The 7,399-nt window shown below is 32.6% G+C and overlaps 1 protein-coding gene across 2 annotated transcripts in view; it reads right to left on the bottom strand.

The window, feature by feature from the left end:
• TFPI (tissue factor pathway inhibitor) overlaps nt 1–6,224 on the bottom strand; it is a 69,398-nt gene extending 63,174 nt beyond the window's left edge. Inside the window, exons 1-2 of one of the 2 annotated variants that reach the window (XM_019626131.1) lie at nt 5,911–6,224; nt 4,509–4,577 (exon numbers count right to left, since the gene is read on the bottom strand). The gene's annotated coding sequence lies outside the window, so the exon portion shown is untranslated. The remainder of the gene's footprint in view (nt 1–4,508; nt 4,578–5,910) is intronic. The other variant, XM_019626130.1, reaches the window with a different exon arrangement.
• Between the last annotated feature and the right edge of the window lie 1,175 nt (nt 6,225–7,399).

The following is a 7,399-nucleotide window of genomic DNA, read 5'->3' as shown; positions in this document are numbered from 1 at the left end:
TATATAAGTTGTTAATAAAATGAGTCTAGGGTGTATAGTTACTCTTTCTAGGTTAAAAATTTTCTGTAAATCACAATTTTTTTTCTGCAAATCTAAGTGTATTCTAAGTAAAATGTTTATTTAAAATAGATAACTAGCTTTTTGAAATGAAAATAATGACATTGTAGTGTGTATATATAACATATGTAGAAACAAAATGTATGACAACAATAGCTCAAAGCCCAGGCAGGGAAAAGTGGGAGCATACTGTTTGAAGTTTCTAATACTGTAAGATAAAGGGGTTAATATCACTTGAAGGTAGCCTGGGGTAAATAAAAAACGTAGACTCTAAGCTCCAAAGCAACCACTAAAATAACAAAATAAAATAATAGCAAATAAACCAAAGAAGGAGCTCAAATGCTGTCTCTTGCATAATACTATATCCAAAAGAAGACCCCAAAGAAATAAGAAAGGAAATAAAACCAGATAGGGCGAGTAGAACAACAACAAGATGGTAGACTTAAATTAAAACATATCAATTATCGCATCCAATGTAAATGTTCCAAACACTCCAATTTAAAGGCAAATATTGTCTAATTGAAAAAAACAGGAAGAACCAACTATTTTTTGCCTAAAATACCCACATTATGTATGAACATACAAAGAAAAAGTAAAAAAAAAAAAAGATATTTGGAAACTAAAAATATTTGGGAATCTCAAATATCTGGAAACTAACTGTCTTCTAAAAAAACCTCATGGGTTAATGTTGAAATCATAGGGGAATTAGAGAATGTTTTGAACTGAAGAAAAAGGAAAACACAGCATATCAAAACACAGCCAAAGTAATATTTAGAGAAAAATTTGTAGGAAGAAAAATTTAAAAATCAGAGAGGCTTTCAATGAAATAAAAATAGAGAAACAATAGAGAAAGTAAATGAAACAAAAGACTGGATCTTTTACAAAATACATAAAATTGATAAACTTCGGTATAGACCAAAGCAAAAAAAAAGAGAAGAGGCACAAACTACTAATGTTAAAAGCTAGAGGCTTCACATCATTACAGGTTCTAGTACAAGGAAATGTTAAGAACTTTATGCCAGCAAATTTGACAACTTAGATGTAATGAACCAGTTTCTTGAAAGTCACAAACTACCAAAGCTCATTCAAGAAGAAATAGATAAACTAAATAGCCCTCTAATTTTTTAAGTTGATTTTTGTAATTACAGACTGTCTCACAAAGAAAAGTTCAGTCCCTAACAGTTTTCCTGGTGAATTCTACCAAACATTTAAAGAAGAAATAATATCAATTTTACATTAACTTTTACAGAAAATTTAATAGAAAGCAGGGAATACTTGCCATCTCATTCTGTAAGGCCTGAATTACCCTGATACCACCCCCTGCCCCCACCAAAAAAAGACATTATGAGTGTCTTTTAGTTAGCCTCTAGTACAGCAATACCAGGTAAAAATATGTTCCAATTTCCATTAGGAAACAAATAGGAAGGTCCTCTTTTAATTTTTAAAAATTCAGGCTTCCCAATATTATAATACTTATCCTTTTTATTCTATTAATTGAGAAAATATAAAGAAAATATTATTGTGATTCTAGAATTCTTCAAACTAAATTCTTATTAATACTTTTACATTTTATTGTGGTAAAATAGATATACCGTGAAATTTGCTACTTTAACCACTTTTAAAGTATATGACTCGGTATCATTAATTATATTCAGAATGTTGTGCAATCACCGCCACTATTTCCAAAATTCTTCATCACCCCAAACAGGAACTGTATTTATTAAGCAATAACTGACCATTCATTGCTTCCTCTAGGGTCTGGTAACCTCAGATCGACTTTGTCTGTATGAATTTGCCTGTTCTAGATACCCCATATAAGTGAAATTATACACTATTTGCTTTGTTTTGTCTGGCTTATTTCACTGGCCATAATGTTCTCAATGTTCATTTATGTAGCGTGAATGAGAGACGTTCATTCATTTTGTATTTATGTATATTTGAAATCAGTTGCAAAATAAAGACCAAGAGTGAGCATATGATATTTTGATATACTCATTTTGATTCACTTTTTGGGGCTTTATTTGAAGTTTCCTACATAAATTTTTAAAATATCATGAAAAATTTGCAATGAGCACTATTATTCTGGAGACTCACCTCATTGCTGAGGTCTACTCCATTTCTAAGCCTTGCAAAATGAGGAATGAGGTGATGCTTTCAGATGGGTTATTATGCAATTCAAAGATGGGATAGTTGTTGCTAAAAATCATGAAAAGGAGATACAGAATGAGGTGGCAGCAGAGTGGTGGTGGTGGTGAGGAGGGTGTGGTGCAGTTGAAGGGTGTCAGTGGCACACTATGCTTAGTAATTTAAAGATACTACATTTTATCAGTGCCATGTTGATGGATACTTTCATTTTCCTGATATTGAAATAACCTGATCAACAACATATGCTACTTATTCAGCCTAGAGAGAATATTATCATCACATTTTTATTGGGGAATTCCTTGCAATAAGTCCATGTCTCTCCAGGGATCTGTAGTTCACCAGATGGAAAAATTGGGGTAGAGAAATATTGCAGCATTGGGACTTGTGCTACGAATATGGACCACGATGTCCTTGTACTTTTGTTTTTCAAGTAATTTGAAATGTGGTTGTTCCAACTGAGAAAGAACATAGAATCCCAAAAAGAGATGAACACAACAGATTTGACATGGGTCCAGTGCTTTTTGTTATTGCTTATGGAGAGAAGAAAAGTGGAAATGATTAGGTTGCCCTCAGCTGTTTGATTGTTGAATCTGAGGCTGTGATTCTACATGGCACCTGCCACTTAGAGAAGTAAAGACAGGGAGAGAAGAGTAGTGGGAAGACTGGGCACCTGGAGATGATACATCCAAGAAAGCAATCACTGAGTATCTCAGAGACCCAAGAAAGATGGTTTAGCATAAAAAGAACTCTCTAGAATAACCTACACTCATTCTTCATTTCGGGGAGGTTTAATATCCAGAAACAAGGATTTCAAGAGTCACCCCATGTCTTGAATTCTGATTTCTCCTAATGCACATGGTAACAATCAGAAAGAATGATAGTATTGGTATATTTCTATAAAAGGTATAATGCATTATACATATGGGGCTTAAATAATGGAAATTTATTTTCTCCCAGTTCTGTAGGTTGGGAGTTCCAAGAATAAGGTAACAACCAATTTAGTTTCCAGTGAGAACTCTGTTTCTGGATTGCATATGGCTGCCTTCTTTTTTTTTTTTTAATTTTTAAATTAAAATACAGCTAACATACAATATTATAATAGTATTAGGTGTACATTATAGTTATTCAACAGTATCCACCTAGCTCTATACAGTGTTAATACCACAGTATTGATTTTATTCCCTATGCTTAAGAAATGATCACCATGATAAGTCCAGCAACTATGGTAAAAACTGTTTGGTGCAGGTGGTACTAGTCAGGGGGATCACTTCCTAAATTACATAAATGTCTAACCACTATGCTGTACACTTGAAACTAATATAAGATAATGTTGAATGTCAACTCTAATTGAAAATTGTAAAAAGGGGGGAAAAGATCAATAATATTTTTGTTTTTAAAAAGGTAACTTTGCATATTAAATTCCCCAGGTTAAATGTTTTAGATGGTAAACAAGAAAAGGGTACCTGGAGATAGCCTTTATTGAGCATGGATGAGTTGGATTGTTATACAGTTCTTAGATCAGGTCTACATAGCAAATATAAATTGGTGATGTAATTAATCCATTTGAATCAATATTATCATTTTACTTATTTAATTTATACTAGTAAATAAGATTTTTAAAACACCGCTGAGTACCTCCCTTTCCTTTTCATCTTGTCTCTCACACTTTTATTTATTTATTTTTATCTTTTGGATGTTTGTTTTGCTTTGTGTGTGTGTGTGTGTGTGTGTGTGTGTGTGTGTGCGCGCGCGCGCGCGGGTGCGCGCGCGCGTTAGGTAGAGATGTCAGTTGAAGTCTTTCTTAAAAGTTCGTGACACTGATTTTAATAAATGAACCATTCCTAAAGAATCTATAGCACATTTACTATTTTATAAGATTGCTAGGTAGTCTGGGAATAAATAAAATCTTTTGAGCTTGCCCTTTTTCCTCTAGTAATTTGTTATCCTGTCCAATTATCTTTAGAATTTGAATAATGTAGATAACTAAAATCAGGAAATTAATTTTTAAGGAAGGAGTAAATTACTGTTATAAAAAGTATAATTTAAGAACAATTTTCCATTTTATAGATTATTACTATTTTTAAATTTGGCAACAATAGACAGTTTTAGTTGAAATAGTTGTACAGCCAACAGAGCCTAGAGTTATGGACAATCAATTAGACCAGCAAGGCCCAGCTGATGGCATCATCAATTTGAACAGGAGCCACATTTCCCAAGGGGGTTTTTAGCTTATCATTGGAGGTAAATCAAATGCATACAGATATCGGACTGCACCTTTAAAAAAAAAATTGTTCAATTCAGCATACCTAATAGAGACAGGATCCAAATAGTAGTTTAAATGTCATTAAAGTTCTTCAAGTAGATTCTGTGGCTACCTGAGGAATACAAATTTGGTTTCTCAATATAACTATTTAAATTGTTAAACGTAAGTCTTTTAAAATTTTACTCTTACATCTATAATGTTAATTATCTGTATTTACAGTAATACTTTTTCACACTCTAATACATTTTCAGAGATTATTCACCCTTTAGTTCAAGGACTAGATGAGATATAGATAACATGTCTTGAAATAATCATGCACTAGAATGATGAGTGTAAAAGAATCCTAAAAATGTTTTATGAAAGAATTTTGTTAGGATCAAAAACTGCAATAATTCTAAATCGACACAACTTTCCCCCCTCTGACGTAAATATTATGCTTTTACACATAAAATATGACTCTGGGCTGTATGCTTCCTGCTTGGGTTCTGCCCTTGGTGTTTATGTTATCATATATTACACAAAGTCATTTTGTGACTAATTTCCAGAGCTCTGAGTCACAGTGTGGCTGTTGCTTATCTTTTCTTTTTTTCTACATGGAACTGCGTTTGGCACTCATTTTTTGGTAACACTCTCACGCAAATGAGTTTTTTGTCCATAATTAAATAATTTTTGTCTCATTATAGTTCTATACTTCTGCGTTATGTGTTTTCCTTTGCTACCAGAAGCAAAGTTAAATATCATTTCATAACTAAAAAGAGACAGTCCATAGTATAGATATATAATTTATTGCTTTAATTTACATAATTGCACTACGTATAGACTTGATCATACATATTTTTATTTAAATATCTTAGAATATGAGCTTTGGTGTTTGGAGACATAAAATATTTCCATAGAAAGATTTATTAATGTTGGCATAAAATATTTAATTTAGATTATAAGAATTCTAATGTTTATATCTCATTTTAAATATCACTAATTAATGCCAAAGAAAGAAGTTTCTTTAAACATAAGGCTCTCAGGTAGTTTATTATATTTCTTTACACATTACTAAATAATATTTAAAAGAAAACCATATCTTCAGAAAATTCCAATAAAACAGGCACAATTGGTAAAGAATTGCCACTATAAACTAAAATGATAAGAAAGGCTACATTTGACCAACTTATTACAAAATTGTTTATAATCTTAAAAGCAAAAACATATATTGCATATATATTTGTTTAAGAACTAAATGCAAAGTGCTGGGAACCGAATTTTGCATTGCAATATGAGTTTACTTTGTTTACAGAGAAGAGTCAATTTTCATTTTAGGGTTACAGACAATAGCCCTCCCCTATCCCTCTTTCCCTCTCAGTACCCTCCTTTTTTCCAAAACAAACAAACAAACAAACAAAATAAAAGTTACTTCTCATGGGCTAGAAAGTATACTGCCAAGTACTCACGTGTAAAATCTCTGAAGAAAGTTCTTGGAAAGATTTTTTCAAAGCGGAGTTGAGGTAATTGTGTTTTCCCTTCCAGGCATTGAATAGAGGATTTGTCTTTTCTACTTCTTCTTTTAAACAGATCAAGAAACTGGGAGTGGAGGATAATGAAGGAAATGCAATCTGATCCGGCTAGCCATGAAAGGGCGAGGTAAGAATCTGACGATTATCCAGCCCAAAGTCGCTCCTGTCTGTTGCAGAAAAGAGGGAGTCTCAGAGCTGGCAGCTGGGAATAACCAGGCTTCCTGTTTAGGTCGCTCCAACTCTCTACAGGCTAGTTTCACCAAACCCTCCAAAGCGTTTGCTATTATGGAGGAAGCAGACAAAGGAAACAGTTTACACTAAGATTTCAGAATTACTGTTTCGAATGACTATTTCTTTTGCTTTCCAGGATTCTTTTTGTAATCAATTGAAAAAAGATACTTCTTCCAGTTATATATTTTTAAACATTATACACTTACTGTTACTTAAGAAATGAACTTTTTTTCACTTTGTTTCTTATCTTCTTCAAATTATTTCATCCACATGGTCAGTATATTTATGAAAAACAATCTGAGAACTACTGAAGCTCCCCCTGATTAGAGAGGCAGTATATTGTATTGTCTATTGTAGAATGTCAGGCTATGAATCCTGCCTCAGCCACTTGCTGGCTTTGCAACTTGGGTCAATTATTTAACCTCTCTGTGTCATAATTTCGGTTTTCCTCAATAGTGGTAATAAAAGTTTCTACGGTTGATATAAGTAGTGAATGAATTTTTATATATGTATATGTATATCTATATATCTATATCTATATCTATATATACACACACATATAAATATATATATATATATAACACTTAAGATAGGCCCCCCACACAATGAACCTTCAATAAATGTTAACTATCGTGTTCATTGTTGTTGTTTATGTTATGTTATTATTATTTTATAAAATGTGTAAATATTTACAGATGTCACTCAGCCTTGCTCTGTGTAGGTTGCTATCATTGAGGTTAACCCTTAGTATTTCCATATAGAATTATGGCCGTATCAGACTAAGATCTCTAGAGATTACATCAGATGGCAGACTATTTTATCATGAAGTTTAAAGCCATTTGATTACAAAATCCATTAGTTTCTTGTTTTTTCTGTCTCAGCTTATCTTTGTGACTTCAGTTTTTCTTGCTTCTTTCCTTTGACATCTGTGGAAGGGGTAACCTGTCCTCTTGTGGTTTTTAAATATTTATTGAATAATTATTAGATGTCTGGCACATAAATTATCTTATTTAATTCTCATAACAAGCTTATGAAAAGGTGCCCTCTCTATGCCCATTGAATGTGATTTGTGAAGCTGTCATTCAAATCCTGTAGTCTGACTTCAGAGTGCAGGTGCTCAAATACTCCTCTATGCTTCTCACCTGTGCTCTGGATTTCATATCATGTTAACAACACAATGTTGCTGTGTAATTAT

The sequence above is a fragment of the Hipposideros armiger genome, unplaced genomic scaffold, assembly GCF_001890085.2.
Source record: "Hipposideros armiger isolate ML-2016 unplaced genomic scaffold, ASM189008v1 scaffold_660, whole genome shotgun sequence".
In the NCBI taxonomy this organism is placed as follows: Eukaryota; Metazoa; Chordata; class Mammalia; order Chiroptera; family Hipposideridae; genus Hipposideros; species Hipposideros armiger.
This window is presented reverse-complemented; position numbering and strand designations above follow the sequence as displayed.